Genomic DNA, 17,077 nt, shown 5'->3' on the forward strand with positions numbered 1-17,077 from the left:
CACAGGATCCAAAATAACTTCATTACTAGGGACATGTGTGACTATAGTTTAAAACCAAATCCAGGCAATATTTATTTACTTATTTGCTTCTTTCAAACTTTTTTTTAAAGTGAAATTATCCTTTTGTGTGTTTCTTTTACTTTTACACTTCTGCTGTTTTATCAGCTGGATATGTGTGAGTATATTGCTTAAGCCGACAGACAAGAGTAAGACTCAAAATTGTGTCTATTCTTAGAAAGTCTCCAATAACATTTTTTTGGAGACAGAATCTCTCCATTATGTAACTCTGGGTGTCCTGGAACTTACTACACAGACCAGGCTGACCTCAAATTCACAAATATCTATCTGCCTCTGCCTCTCGAGTGCTGGAATTAAAGACTGACGTCACTATGCCCGGCCCAATGTCTTTTGATCTTTCTGTGAAAAGCAAACTTCAAACAATGATGAAAAGGTAGTTCTATCTTTGAGATGGTAGATGAAGACCACTACAGATACCACAGCCAATCAAAATACAGAGTTAAAGGACCCAGTCCCAATTAATACCTCTTCAAAATACTCCTGCCCCTAAAACTAGAAAATGTTGAGGAACAGGGGATAGAAATACTACAGGAACTAGAGACTTGGAGTTTGCTGTGAGACTGTCTCCTACTGGGATCAGAACTATACCCATAAAGTCTCACCAATGTTACTGCCTAAATGTGAGCTTACAAAAGGATGGACCAATGGGCATACATACATACCAAAAGATGGCAGCTGAGGAAGCTGGCAACCAAACAAGTGTTCTGTCCCAGGGAAGAGCTCACCAATTTGTCGCCAAGTGGCAAATGGTCAACTCTTAAAGCATATTTGCAAGTAACTTTATAAGTACTGAGCAGGTTATATTTAAGACTATATGTGTAATAAATGCATGCATACGCGCAATAACAATTGTTGCAAAAAGAGGCTATGAATTTGAAGGATAGTGGGGAGGGGTTATGGGAGGGACTGAAGGGAGATAAGGGAAGGGAGAAACATAATTATATTATAATTTCAAAATTGAAATGAATAAATGCATGGTATCATGCTATATAGGATAAATGAGAAAGATGGGAGATAGGCTTTCTACAAAAACAAGAAGTTATTCTCATATGGAATGTTTCTGTGTTCACAGAATGAAACACAATCAAATTTTTGTATTTAAACCTTACCTGTGCGTCTGTCTGCATGTTTATCTCTGTACATATTTATTTCAGTCAGTCACATTGAGAGCAATTCACACATTAGCTCGCTGTAGAGAATAGCATCCCTGCAGGACTCTCTAAAAATTAGTTTAAAAAATAAAAGTTTGAGTTAAATTTGCTCATCTGGACAAGCAAAGTGTCTTGTGTTGAGTCATGTGACTTTCTGAGGAAAATTAGAAAGTCGTGAGCACCACGGGTCATGGTGATTCACCTTCCTGTCTTTGCTCTCTCTCATACCAATTTCTAGAGTGGAAGAAACGAAAACCATGTTCCATACTTCTGGAAACCTTTCCTCATTTTCTGGAAAGTTCTTTATTGTGCTCCCATACTGCATGTGTTTTTGTCTTTGTCTCATTTGCAAAATCACTCAGTTTGCTTAGATGTCACCTCTCTGGAGAGCCTCTTCTTTGAATACCACTTGTAGAACAGTGACCCTTCATTTGTCCCTGGCTATCAACATATTCTAAGCAATATTTCTTCAAGGCATTTAATATCAGCTGAAATGAATGCTGTATGCAGGTGAGATTTTTACTGTTGTTTTTAATTCTTATTATTTTTGTGTAGAATATTTTGTGTAAATATATGTCTGTACATCACGTGCATGTGTGCAATGCCAAGTGAGGCCAGGTAAGAGTATCAGATGTACTGGCACTGGTTTTACAGAGGCTTTTTAACTCTTGTGTGGGTTCTGGGAATTGACTCTAGGACCTATGGAAGAGCAGCTAGTGCTCCTAACTCTTGAGCCATCTCTCAGCCCCAATAGGCAAGGTGTTCATCAATGCTATATATCAGAAACTCAAATGGTTCTGGCCATTCAAAAATTTTTAGGTGTTTTTAAACAAAATATAAGTTTTATTAGACCTGAGATTTATTTTTTTTTTCTGGTGCCGATACAATGCTAAGCAGTAGTAGCCAATCAACATTTATTGGCAGAAAGTAAATTATAAAGGGGTAAAATCAGAAATATATCAATAGTAGCAAGTGTGTGCATGTCTGCTAATTTTCTTGTAATTAGTCTTTACATTAAAGGCACACATTGGAACTCATTTTAACTGACTTCCTATTGTGCAGCAATTTAAAGACTGGTATTTTAGATTTCTTTGCTTTCTTTTATGTGTAGGGGTTGACTGAGTTTTCTGTCCTGTCTGGTTTCTGCTGTCATTAAGTCCAAAAGAAACACACAGAGGTCTGTCTACATTAATTATAAAACTGATTGGCCTAGTATCTCAGACTTCTTATTAACTCTTATAACTTACATTAACCCATTATTTTCTTCTGTGTTAGCCACGTGGCTTGGTACCTTATTTAGTGAGGCAATCACATATTGCTTCTTCTGTGGCTGGGTCCTTACTGCATACTGCAGAATCCTCTTCCCAGCATTTTCTTGTTCTCATTGCCCTGCCTGGTTGTCCCACCTATATTTCCTGCCTGGCTATTGGCCAATCAGCATTTTATTAAAATACGATTGACAGGATGCAAACCATTGTCCCACAGGATAGGGGTATTTTGCCTGCAGGTATACATGTATGCCACATACATGCCTGGTGCCCACAGAGACCACAAAAGGACACCAAATCCTCTGGAGCCAGGGATACAGATGTTGTGAACCACTGTGCAGGTGCTGGGAACTGACCCAGGTCCTCAGGAAGAGCAGAGAGTGCTCTGAACTGCCAACTGCCAAGTCATCTTTCCAGCCTAGCTCTCTAATTAAAAAATATATGTAAATGTATACACACACACATTATAATATATGATATAATATTTATTAAAGGATCTGAAAGTTTTTTCCTTGTTCTCTCTCTCTCTCTCTCTCTCTCTCTCTCTCTCTCTCTCTCTGTGTGTGTGTGTGTGTGTGTGTGTGTGTTTGTGTGTGTGTGTGTTTGTGTGTGTGTGTGTGTTAAAGCTTAAATTTTGGGCAAGTGCCTATTTGTAGCTGTTGGTTTTAATATACCTGAAGTTTTGTATCTTTGAAATCATTAATGAAGTGGGGCTTTATTTCACAGGACATCATGAAATGTTGGGTTGTGATAGTGATCTAGTGTCACCCACCCATTTCCTAGACTGTTTCATTCAGAATGGCCGAGCATGAGACAAACTTTAGCAGAAAACGCTCACGATAGGCAGTTCATGATGCTGAAAACAACTTCAGGATGCTAATCTAACTTTTTTCCTGCACCAAGAAATGTGATTAAGATATGTTAAATGGAAATCTATACAAAACCAGTGAAATTGTTAAAATATTCAAATATGCCATATTGTAACAAGAAAACACTGAGTTGCACTGAAATCAGCAGTGAACAGCTGTGTTTTAAAGGACGGTCCTTTGAATGTCACTTGACAATTTGCTTTCAATTAGAAGTAATTTACAGGAAGATGCCCACAAGCTAATCTTTACAGGATAATTAAGTTCCATTTTCTTTACTTTTAATTAAAAAGCAGAAAAGATTTAGCTGATCCATAAAAAATGTTCTGTTTAAACATTCATCAGACTTCACACTTTTTTGTTGTTTGTTGTAGCAGATGTTATCAGAAGTGCAGCCTGCTCTGTTTCAGACTCGCGTGTTTGGAAAGTGAAGCATGAGTCGCGTGGCAGGCGTGCACTCATGAGGTATGGTCACTTAACATCTGTACAATACACAGATCTGCTGGTGCAGCCGGTGGTCCTGCTCTGTCTGGCTTCTTGAACTGGGGGAGAGAACTGCTCACTGTGAATTGGGAAAGGGGCAACTTTTGAATTTTGATCCTTGCACAAAATATGATGATACTTTGAAAAACAGGAATCTCAATGGAAAACTTTTAAAGTTCTCATCAATTACTGTTTGACCGTAACTTTGATTATAAAAACTGGATGCTATTTGATCTTGAATTTTCAATTTAATTGAAAATATAGAAATTTAATGCTTTGTTATCATTTAGAAACTATTTTCTCTGCATTAACCCAGTTTGGGCATTCTTATTTTGCTTTTGTTTGGTAAAATGACTACGTTGCTAGGGTTCGCTTGAAGCCTTGGTTTTCGAAACCACTCCAGCCTGCACCATTTCTAACTGAAGACCTCCTGAAATCTGACTTGTCAAGTCTACTCTTAGGTCATAATATGCTAATAAATTTTCTACCCTATGTTCTTCAGGCAACAGTTCTTAAACTGGACTGGTTGAAGGCATTTGTTTCCTTCTGACTGTTTTTTTTTTTTGTTTGTTTGATTTTTGTTTGTGGCAATTAATCAACCTGTTCATGCTGGATGTAATAGTCTTGCTTTTCTTGAGATGTATACTACATTTTCTGAAGTGTAGAGAAGTTAGGCCATTGTGTACAGTCTATGTTAAAACGTCTCCCTTGTCGTTCCATTCTCTGTGCCTTTTGTCAAACAAACTTGATGTCTACACTCTTGCTCAGGTGTTCCAAAGATATAAAGATGCCATTAATTTCATTTCTTCTGCGTCTTTCTTTTCTTATTAATTTCTGCCTATTGGAAAGAGATGTCAAAGCAAAAGAGGAGCTGCTTAGACACCCCTTCGGCTTTGTGCCTTGGCTGGATGAGTTTCCGTGTTATGCCAACATGCCCAAGGGCACTGGATCAGTGCTGTGCACTGACAGCAAAGAGTAAACAGGACTGTTTGTTTCAGCACACGCTAAAGTCTCAGGTAGCAGAGTAATTATAATCATCACAATGTGTTCATTTAAATGGAGCGTGTGTTGGGACATGTAAAAGCCACTGGGTTTTGTCATGGATTGTCAAAGTGTCTGCATCTCTTACTGAAAGCCTCACACCCAGGAAAGATGAAGCAGGCCTCTCTCTACTTTCCTCTTCTGCAATCTACACCTGGTTTGATTACATCTTTTTGAACTCTGGCAGCTATACTGTGAAGTCCTTATTTGGAATTTTTTTATGGAACAGAATAACAAATACAGTGGAAACTTTCCTTTGGGGAGAAATCTACATTTTCTTGTCAACCTATAGTTCACATTTCTTTTAGCCAAGGGTAATGCGGTTTTGTTGCTGTTGGAAACAATGATTTCCTTTGGTCCCTTGGTTTTCAAGGGAAGGAGGATGTGAGAAGGGCAGGACAGATGCTCAGGTCTTTGTGGTTCTTGGGGACATATTGGCATTCTCAGCCGTGCTTGCTCTGGTCATGACATTTGCACACTGGTTTGTGCTTGGCTGATCCTCTTAGAATATCCTTTAAAAACTGAGATAGCAAGGAGATACAGATGCAGTGCTGTGTGGTACATTACATACAGTCCACCAGAATCTTTCTCATTCAGTTTTCTTTCTTTTTTTTTTTTCAAAATTAAAAGCATCTGTGAACTGAGAAGTTCTATGCAGTTGTGTGGCTTTTCATCTCCTTATGGCCTTGCTTTCTAAGCTGTTAAGTGTTGTGAGTACTGCATATTGCATTTCTCTCCCTAACTGTGTGTAGAAATTATATGCTCAAACATACATACACATGAGATTGAATAGTTTTCTACTTTAAGAGATAGTGAAGAAATTGTTCTCGTTCATATTTGCCATGTTTTTGTTTCTGTTTAACATAGTGTGGTGGCTGGTTCTTCTCTTGCACTTCTGATCCGTGTACCCTAAAATAGAAGCATTCATTGATTCCCCCGGTTCATTTCTATTTCTTCCATGTTTTTTTTTCCAAAATAGAATTTTGGAATCACCTTGTTACTTTACTTAATGTACACATCTTGCCTGCATTCTTTGATCCCTCAGGTATACCTGAGTAACGGCCATGGCGAAGACGGCATTGCCATTTCTCGACAAATGTGGGTCCCCATTGCTCACATCCAGCTCTATTGCTTTGCATCTTTGCACTGCTCCTCTGTTCCTGAAATGCTTCTCTTCTGCCCACTCTGCAGCCTCGGCTCCAGTAACGTGGGGGTTCCCATCTGGTCCTCACCCCTTACCTTGTTGATTCTTCACTGACACCTCCATCACTGAAAGGGTCCATGAGAAGTTGCCTGGCCTCCCGAAAGCTTTTTCTGGTCCACGGTACCCTTTTTACATTGCTGTTGTAAAAATAGTGTCAGGAAATCTGACGTTTAAAACAATACCTTTAGATGTATACTAGCTTGTCTCCCAGTTGTATGTAAACAGTTCTCAAAAAAGTTATCCTTGCCGGGCGGTGGTGGCGCACGCCTTTAATCCCAGCACTCGGGAGGCAGAGGCAGGCGGATCTCTGTGAGTTTGAGGCCAGCCTGGTCTACAAGAGCTAGTTCCAGGAAAGGCTCTAAAAAAGCTGCAGAGAAACCCTGTCTCGAAAAACCAAAAAAAGAAAATAGAAAAAAAAAGTTATCCTTGTGACTCTGTTCGGTATACAAGTATTGGAGGCATTTGGTGTTTGTTTTGTCATGTCTGGCTTCTAAAATAAACAATAATTTAGAAATTCATCCTAGCTTTATCAATATATTGAGGGAAATTATTGAACATTTTCTCCTCTACTTTAAGAAAGATTTTTTTTGCAGTGACTGTTAGAAATTATGTTTCATGCTTGTTTTCTGAGAGATTTCCTGCCACTTAGAAAAAGATACACATATTCTTTTAAAAATAATTACAACCAAAATAGAGATAAGTGGAGATAACTCGTCAGTATTTAAGAGGTACCATTTACATTTTCAATAACTCATTTGGGAAGCTAATATGTCACTAAAGGGAAGGACGTGTAAGCCATCCATCTCCTTAACCACACCGTGATGGAGTCCCCGCCACCGCCTCTTCCTGGGTTCAACAGAGCCTTTGCATATTTATAATTACCCTTCCATCAATAGTTTGCGACTTGACCATAGCATTTTGCCACTCTATTAGAACGAGGCAGAAGGTCCAAGTTAAAAGCAAAATCCTTAATGAATTTAGCAAAATTAAGCAAAGAGCTGCAGGTTACAGGAGCAGAGTTAATGGATTCAGCTGTTCTTACTTTCACTTGAGCCAACGAATTCCGCATTCATTTTCCAGATGTGAACCTCGCTAAATTAAAATGGAGTAAAATTAATTTCGTGAAACTGTTATATCACCCTTGGAGATAATTGACGATAACCTAGTGTGTCGGAAAACTGGAGCTTGAAAAATCGGTATTTGTGGGCTTCGTTTCTGAAACCACAGTACAAAAGGATCCCAAGACTCAGTAATTTTAGGGGGTATTTCTCCACTTTTGCTGAGGCTCTTTCAAATGGCACAGCTGTAAGAAGACCTGAATGGTGCTGGGGTCTGAAAATCCAGATGGCCCATCCCACAACTCGAGGGAGTGCAGGCCACCGCGACAGAGTGTGGTCCATGCACATACCACAGCATCACCTGGGAGCTGGGTATCAGCCCCCACACACGTGTTGCTCCTAGTCAGCACTGCCAACAGATTCCACACGGGTGAAGGCAAGAAACTGTGAAGACCACTCTGGCATAAAGAGCTTCTAACCTGTGGAACCCCAGAATTATTAACACTGGCCGGCACACTCTCAGCCTTCCCACTGTATCTTCTACACAAACGTCTCTAGTTTCTCACACATCATCCTTTTACTGCAGACTGACAGTTTGAATTAAAAAAAAAATGTGCGTCACCTGTCTTTCCACAGCCCTTGTCTGTTTACTGAAATGATTCAGTTGAACAGGTTCAAGCGTAAACAAGATATCCAGAGCCCTGGATAAAGAGTGCAGAGTTCATTCCTGTTCTAAGAGCAATGGAAGCTGTCCTCACCCCCGTGTCCCCAAACATAACGAAGAGCTGAGGCAGCTGAAGAGAACCCTCTTCAGGCCGTATTTTGGCATTGAGATGGGTTTTTGTTTGGTTTTGTTTTTTGCTTTGCTCTGGGTTTTTTGGCGCAAGCTTCTGTTCTTCCACTATACAGGAGACTATCTGCAAAACGAGTTAGATTCCAGATTCTCTGAACAATTTAATCAGGCAGATGTTTTCCTATGGGACAGAGGTTTTTAATCTCTCTACCAAGCGGTTGATTGTTTTTACACATTTAGCAGTTTGCAAAGAAGTGGCATGCTATCCTGTTTTGTATACTGGGCTTTTAAAAGTGATTTGAGTATTTCTGAAACCCTTTAATGTTCCTCTGTTTGTGTAATTGCAGGTGCCAATTATATCCTGTGCTTATAACCTGCAGGTGCCTGCTATACACTACTGTCATTAGCAATAGCACGTACATGCCATGGGTTAGTGTTGTCTTCAAGTAGAGTTTTCTCTTTAGCTAAGTGTGGGACTTATTGCCCACCTCCTTTCTCCATGCTCGGAACTGGTCTAGCTGGAGCGGGCACAGGTCCTGCACCTGCTATCAGGAGAAGTGCTTGATAACTGACAGCTGCTGGAGGAGGCGGAGTCAGCTTTCTCTGAGAACAGAGGAGCCCTTGTTAAGCAGAACATTCTCCAACAGAAGGTCACATGTCTAAGAATATGTAGTAGGCAGGATGAGTTGGGCTTGACAGGTGAGGGGGGGGAAACAAAGTTAGGAGGGTTAAGGGGTTAAGAGGGGTGGAGGAGGATCTGAAAAAAGTTGGGAAGGGGTAAATATGATAAAAAAAAACATTGCATGAAAATTTTAAATAAAACTAATGTATGTTAAAACACTCATAGGCACAGCAGCACAGAAGACACACACAGACACAGACACACACACACACATACACCAACATATACTCATATAGATTCTTTTTTAACAAGAGGAATCCTTAGAACAATATGGAAATTAGAAACTTGACTATAATAGATTCTATACATACAATGGCTGATCATAAAAACATTTCTATGGGTTCTAAACCAGTTATAATAAGCTTTTCACCTGTTAATATATTGCAGTGGAGACTAATATAATTTTAAGCAACCTGAAAACTAAATCGATTTGTACTTTATTCTCATCACAGATCTTGTTTACTTGCCCAAACTCTGACTCTATCTCCTTCAGCTGGTCAGCACTGTACGATGGCAATAATTACTCCCTGCTGGGCACAAGTGCTCTTTGTATCGGGGCTCCCGAGTCCATATTTTACTTCTATTCCTGATTGTATTGGATTTGTGTAATGCCTGATACCTTCTGAAGAGTTACAGTGCCCTAGAGGGTTATTACTATTAGTGGTTCCGGAGATCCCGAGAAGATAGTAGGCGCCTCATTTAGAAGGACTCAGACTCTGATTTGTCTTATTTGTTATTGCTTTCTATTGATTGTATCAACTTATTTTCAATTTTATTGACATTCAAGTGTCCATTCGTATTGAAGGGTGAAGAAGGAAGATTTGCCTGCACTAAACAATAGGTTTTTTTTTTATAAGATCTTTCTCTTGTAATTAAATAAATGTAAAGAGACTGAGGGCATAACATGGGCACAGAGATCTTAACAAATGTCTTTGTCATGTTGACTCAGCGTACCATTTAGCCTAAAGGGACATATGTCACTGAGTGATATCCAGGAGTTTGTGCAGAGTCCTTTCTGATGAAACGAGAAGGGAAGACCTTAAGTGTGGGCTCACACGTCAAAAGTTTGCTTTGTTTCTGGTGCAACTACTGCTTTAATTATCCAGCAGCATTTTCAGAGGTTCTGCCTAGCGCTTTGGAAATTCCAGGGCAGTGAGAGTCTGCAAAAGAAATGAGATGAATACTTTGCTCCTTGCTTAGTGATGTCCTCAAAGGATACACAAAACTGTTTAAGAATGAATATGTGCCTCTATTCATCATTCCTCTAATAAAGTAATTGGAAATTTTCAGACTTCTTGAATACTACATTTTCTTTTTTATTTTTTTATTTTTTTATTTATTTTTTTTGTTTTTGTTTTTCGAGACAGGGTTTCCCTGTAGTTTCTAGAGCCTGTCCTGGAGCTAGCTCTTGTAGACCAGGCTGGCCTTGAACTCAGAGATCCACATGTCTCTGCCTCCCGAGTGCTGGGATTAAAGGTGTGCGCCACCACCGCCCGGCCAAATACTACATTTTCTAAAACAACTATTAGTCCTTCCTCAATAGTACAGGTAATAAATATTTAAATTATTATTACCTCAATGCATCTATGCAACTATCTTCTTTGGCTTGCTTGGCACCTAAATATATTTTTACTTTGTACCATATGTCAGCATGCAACTAATCATATACACCTTTTAAAATATTATTGCTGTGTGGCTTTTAGGTGAAACCATTGCCAAATCATTTTGATTTTACATTTTATTAAATGTTTCAAGCTTGAATTTCTAAATTTTCAGTAAAGAAAAATAACCAGCAATCATTGGTTACCCAGTATGTACCCAATAGTGTGCTGCATGTAATTTAGATAATCTCAGTTGGCCCTACCATGCCAATTTGGATGAGCATCCAACCCATATCTCCTGACTCCTGGGTCCATGATGATTTTATCTGGAGAGGCTCCTCTTACCATGAATGCATGCACTAATATTTGGATGAGGTGCGGTCCTAAGTGACACCCTGTTTGGTCATTTGAGGAAGAAGATACATTGGAGCTGTTGTGAGAAGAGGCAACAGTTGTGCCATATGGGCCATTTGATATGAGAGCAAATTGATTCTCTGTGAGCTCTTTCACTATCTGATTATTTTAGTAAATTTGCAAATAGGTGTTACATAATGTGTGGTTTGCCTTCTATGCTGTCTATTCCTAAAAACATGTTAAAGCGTTTTTTATTAAAAAAAAAAAAAACAAATTGAAAGGAAAAAAGAAGTCATGTTGTAAGTTGCAGATAGGTTCAGCAAAGGCCAATACCTATGTAAGTATCTTAGCTCTAATGCAGAATTTTTATACTGAATGACAATTTCTTTTTTTCATTGATTTTTTTTTTGAGTTCTATGTTTTTCTCTGCTCCCCTCCCTGCCTTTCCCCTCCCCTTTCAACCTTCCCCCAAGGTCCCCATGCTCCCAATTTACTTAGGAGATCTTGTCTTTTTCTACTTTCCATGCAGATCCATGTCTATCTCTCTTAGTGTCCTCACTGTTGTCTACAAATGACCATTTCTATGTGCATGTTGTTGGGGATATGCTCTGACAGATATGAGTTTTACTAAAACAGCCTCTATATTTACACACTATATGGACATCAGTCTCCCTGTTTTAAGATTCACAGGGTTGTGGGTTTTTGTTGTTGTTGTTGTATGTGTATGACTTTTTATTGCAGCTCTGGTTTGAGTCCATCCCTTACTTAAAGAATTCAACTACAAAGCTGTGCTTAACTTCATTGTTGAAGAGGTGAATGTTAAATAAAAGTACACATGAAATGATAAGCAATTGTCTTTAGATGTAGTAACCCTTTCACCTTGTCTGGTAACACAGCCTTACAGATTTCTCCACTTTACACAGTGTCTCATTGTGAAACTTGGTCCATTAGAGAAGGGGAGAACTGATAGAATTAAGACATGTAAAAACGACTAGGCCAAGGGTTAGGGCAATTAAATCTGATTTACAGCAAGCAGAACTGAAGGATTTACACTCTGAAATTAATTAATTATGTGACTCTTTGCTTAAGTTATATCCAGGAAGGGAGTTTCAAAGAAAATAGAGATTCAGGAGAATTTTCTACATACCCATCCATCCCACTACTAATTAGTAAAGATCTCATATTCAACTAATGGGTCAGAAACTATAGGCTGGAAACTGTATTACACTTCTATTGAACTGTCTGAAAATTAAACTCTGTGATTTTATATGATCAAATGTAGAGTTTGTGCATATCTTGATTTATCTACATATGTATCCATGTTTCAAGGTGCACGAGAGACAGGGACTTTCTTCCACAAGGTTGATTAAGGTGTGTGCTTTGGACCAGATCGTGTGTGGAAGACCTAAGGCCTGCAGTTGACAAGTTTAAAAAAGTGTTTCTTTTCTCTTTCTCCAGACAGTAACCTTCTGCAGTGACATCTATTTCTTGCACAGGGAAACCTGAGTTGGCTTTTTGCTCTGAAATTCTGAGGTCTCACAGCAATGATCTTTGCCTTTTGGGGGCACTAACACTGCTTGCACTGTACTTCTTGCTCACCCTTTTCCTTCGCATTCTCACACGCTCCCTGCCCAGTTGCTCCTACTTTCCGTGAAGCTTCCCCGTCCTAGCACCAGCTTCTTAGGTTGCTCTCCACCTTGCAAATGTCGGTTTTGTTCACTGTAGGTCCAGCTTCATCACAAGTGCTAATTCTCTTGAGTCGCCTGCCCTGCCCTTTCCTGGTGTCTTCTTAGAGCATTTGGCAAGCCTAAAAGGTGATCCTTTGGTGACGCCGTAATTCACAGAAGCAGCTAATAAGTCGTAACATTCAGATCCAGTGTTAGCAGAGCAAGAGATCACTGGGCTTTGAATTTGCAAATCTACTATTCGCAAGCATGACACCACGAACCACATTTGACTCTTGGCATACCAACGACAGAAGGGACAAGGCTTTATAGTTAAGGGCTAGAAACCTGGGATATCCTGGCATAGAAAATGTTTGATGAAATTGAGACTTTTCCCAGTCAATGGCCAGCCTCTTTTAAGGTATCAAGTTAAAGGAATAAATTCCATTGCTCATATTCAGTTTGGGTATTGAAATTAAATAATTAGATATAATCATCATCTCAAGAGTTTTGTAGACATGCCTGATATAAGTAAGGGATTTGGAATTTTTTTAAATTCTCATGCATAGAAAGCATTGTTAGGTGTTGCAAAGCTGTTTAGCTTTTTGAGTGAGATCAGCATACACCAGGTACCATCATAAGTTTTTGTTTACTTGCTTCTTAAATTAAAAATAGTGTGAAAAGTCGTAATTCACAACCTTATTGAAAAAAGAGAAGGAAATGACCTTTCCTTCAAGGCAGTCCCAACAGCCTCTCCTGGACTGACGGACTTAGGGACAACCACCTCACTCAGCTCCCTGACTTTCCATGTGATGTGCAGCAGGGCCAGGAACTCCTCCGTTTCATTGGGAAATTTGCAAATGCAGGCGCTTTCCATGGAACAAGTTAATTTAATTCCTTCCTTCATTTCATTTTCCATGCAGTTAAGAATCCTCAGAGTTTTCCAAAAATGATTGATGATATCCAAGAGCCCACCAGTAATTTCAGCTTCTAGTAAGACTCACATGCAAGACTTTCCCCATCAATATAAAATGACTGTTGAGTGAATTCAATGATTTTGATGGATTAAGGCTTAAAGTCCAAGTATTATTATTGATATGAAAATGATAGAAGAATGAATCACAATGAATGGATACATGAATGCTGCATGCAGAGTGGCATATTGACCTGTGGAGACGTTGAATGGAAGTTAGTGAAGCACACATTATGATACTTTACATCAATCCAGTAGAAAACAGATTCTGTGATAGTCATCTTCCTGATAGCCAGTGATAGACCACGAGTAAATGTTGCTATAAAGTAGGGTGTCCCTGGAAAGCCACCTTTTTTTTTTTTTTTTTTTTTGGTTTTTCGAGACAGGGTTTCCCTGTCCTGGAACTAGCTCTTGTAGACCAGGCTGGCCTCGAACTCAGAGATCCGCCTGCCTCTGCCTCCCGAGTGCTGGGATTAAAGGCGTGCGCCACCGCCGCCCGGCTGGAAAGCCACCTTTTAACATTTGCCTTCATTTCAACAAATTTGAAAAATTCTTGTGAAAGAGATATTATGAGAAACTATAAAATACTCTGTGTGAAGATAAATAGGATAGGCATGTCCTGAGCGGAAGGTTTATGTGAAATCTCTCACAGGCAGAAAAATTGGGTAAGCCTAGCAAAGGGTTGTCAAAGGATATATACTAGCAATGACTGGTTGCTAGTACTTACCCTTAATAATGTCCAGAAAAATCAAGGACCTGCCAGTTTTATTTTGCTGGCCCATGTGCTATTGCTGGCTTGTACCCAGTCAGACTTAGGTGACACAGTCACTCATTCAAATACCGATGCCTGACTCGAAGCACCAGATGTTAGATGACGGAGAGGAGAATCGCAAAAGTTCATTTCTATTTTGCTTTGTTCTTGATTTATCATTAGGAAACTGAAAATTTAACAACCAAGGGCAAGCAAAATGCAATCTTGACTGTGCTGTCAGTGGGTCAGGGATGGAGAAGGACAGTCTTTCCCTATCTCTTTTTAGAAGGACCTCAATTCATACGTGAACAGGAAGAGCAGGCTCACTATGAGAGCACAGTCTGCCCCTTACTCAGCCCTGCACGACTACTCCACACAACACATCTAGCATTGTCTAGAATTGTTTCAGTCATGGGGATTTAGCTTCGGGATGTGTACAACTTTGACCTAGGGATTTTCAGACGTGCACGGCTTCGAGTCTCTGTGGTTCTGCTTCATTTGATTTACAAAGTGCTTTTCAACATTAACTTTGTAATGAATGAGGTTTATTCCCAGAAGATGTTTTAGCCAGGAGTACACATCTTGTGATTTATGACTACATCAAATAATAAAATATAGAAAACCACACATGATGGGGCCCATTAGGTTATTTCTAGATAACTTTCCTCCTAAGTTATACTGGCTGTGTTTTTCTATGTCTATGTCTGATAAGTGCATTTATCTCAACATCATATTTTCACAAGATTAATAATACTTCTGTTTAAAAGAAGGTCTTTTGAAAATTGAAGGGAATCATCCTGACATGAATTATATGAGTGTGCACTAAATAATGTTATGGTTTTGAATTTTTAAAACTATCTGGTATTATAAATATATTTCTGACCAGGTATGTTGCAGAAATAGGTATGCTCAGAATAAAAAAACGGTGATGAAGCCAAAAAGATTTTTAAATTTGAGCAATGGTATGGCCTCAAAACTTTACCCTAAATCATTAGCACACAAATCTGTCTTTTTAATTAAATGGGGCCTTTGGCCAATGAACACCAGCATATGGACAGACTTAGTTACTAGATGTTGTTACCACAATAGTTAGACCGCATAATCCATTAGATGTAAGGCTTGGTTTTACTGTTGCCTAGTTACAAAGTGATTCTTATGTTTGTAAGAATATACTCTTTGTTCCATCAGTATCAATTATTTCAGTCCCAGGAAAAACCTAAAAAGGAGTCAGCTTGATCCCTTGGTTAAAGACTTTATGACATTTCCATCTCAAAAACCAGATATTTCTTCATTCTGCAAAGGATATGCCCAATATTATTTGCCTAACCTACCTTGGTGTGCAGCTAGGCAGGCAGTAAGAATAATATCATTGGATTTTAATGTTAATAAATTCCCCCAGAAAACATGAATGGGAGGATTGAGTGGTGGCTTAGAGATTAAAAGCATTTGGTGCTCTTCCACAGGACCCGACTTCAATTCCTAGCACCACTTACATCGACTCAAAACTGCTTGTCATCTCAAATCCAGGTTATCAGACACGTTCTTCTGGCCTCTGCAGGTACTGAGATACACGTGAAACACCCCCCACAGACCCAATACACACACATTCATATAATAAAAGTATATCTTTAAAAATAAAATGGACTTTCAAATGATGCATAGACCTTATATTAGTATCTACATTTTAGGTTATGATTGCAGCAACAAAGCATTATGGTATAGTCTTGGGAACTTTATCTGTATTTTCTAACTGTCTTGAAAGTGTTAAAGAAATGATTTGTGGTAATATACTAAGCCGAATGGTAATAGTGGTTGGAAACCTGAATGCTAGTCCAAGGTGTCAAGCCTATCTTTCAGATGAAGACCCAACAAACCACTGAAAAGTAATGCTTTGAAGCATCGGTAAATCAGTTTCAAAACTGTCAGCACGCAGTGTGTGGGATGGGAATAATAATAGAAGGTGTTTTGTAAGACTCTGAAGAGGATAACAAAAGGCACCGCATGCCGATTGCATGATGCACTTGCACTTGGGAGATGTTGGATTTGCTGTTTCTAGTGGGTACTTGCCTTTGTAAGAAGGCTACCCTTAGCTTAGAGTAAGGAAGATTTTTCTAATGCATAGCTTTACAAAGGTGTCTTCCAAACTTGTGCCTCCATCTTGGAAGTTCTGAGGACTGTTTTCTTGATCGTCTTCGAGATGTGTTGTACAGGGAAAAACATTGAGTGGGAGTCTGAGCTGCATAACCTTTATGGATGCTTTTCTTTGAGATTATGTATAGTGTAATGGGGACTCTGCTGTAGCATTATGCATGACAGAGTACACAGCTGTGGTGTAGAACCCTGAGGTTGAAAGGGGCATTAACATCAGGATGAGCTTCAGCACACATGGGCTGGCATATAAATAAGATTATGCTAAAAGATGGCATACCATATGCACTTCCTAAACAAAAACACTAAGCCTTTGTAGTTAGGAATACTGTAGTACTTATATGAATTATTTTAACATAGACAATAAAGACAAGGCAACTAAAGCAGAGAAAGGTGAGGAATTTTCTGAGAACTTGAAGCTGTTAGGGAGATCTAAGCTTTGAATCATGTTCTCTTAAAGCAGAAAGTTGTAGCTCTTTTTCCCATGGACTGTGCAGTGTGTACAGGCCCTCAGCCTTTCTGGTGCATTTGTATCACAAAGCTTAAGAACTCTAGGTTTGCATCTGAGGTTCACTTATATTCAATTTGAAACTACTGACATTGGTACTAGCATGCTTTATTATTTGCAAGTTATAAATCTTCAGCCCAAGATGTCAGACTTTTGTGAAGTTTCCCAAATGACTAGCTTCTATTTAATATTTTTGTCATGATATTTTCTTGTGTTCCTGAGAATGCATATATGTACATAATTACATTACGAAGATATATTCTGAGAGGGAAAAACAAGAATGTATTACAAAGAGGAGATGGGAAATCAGGTATTAGTCTTTCTGTCATGAGAATTCCAAACTAAGCCTTTTAAGAGTCCAGGCATGCTGGTGATTGACACTCAAATGGCTAAATAGTGTAGAATTTGTACGCTTGAACTTCCTAAGTTGTGGTCTTCTCATAATTATGGAGGA

General features: G+C 39.1%; 1 protein-coding gene across 1 annotated transcript in view; it reads left to right on the forward strand.

The window, feature by feature from the left end:
• Nucleotides 1-17,077, forward strand: part of Zfpm2 (zinc finger protein, FOG family member 2) — a 495,880-nt gene that overhangs the window by 104,463 nt on the left and 374,340 nt on the right. The window lies entirely within an intron of this gene.

This window comes from Arvicola amphibius, chromosome 9 (genome assembly GCF_903992535.2).
Source record: "Arvicola amphibius chromosome 9, mArvAmp1.2, whole genome shotgun sequence".
NCBI lineage: Eukaryota > Metazoa > Chordata > Mammalia > Rodentia > Cricetidae > Arvicola > Arvicola amphibius.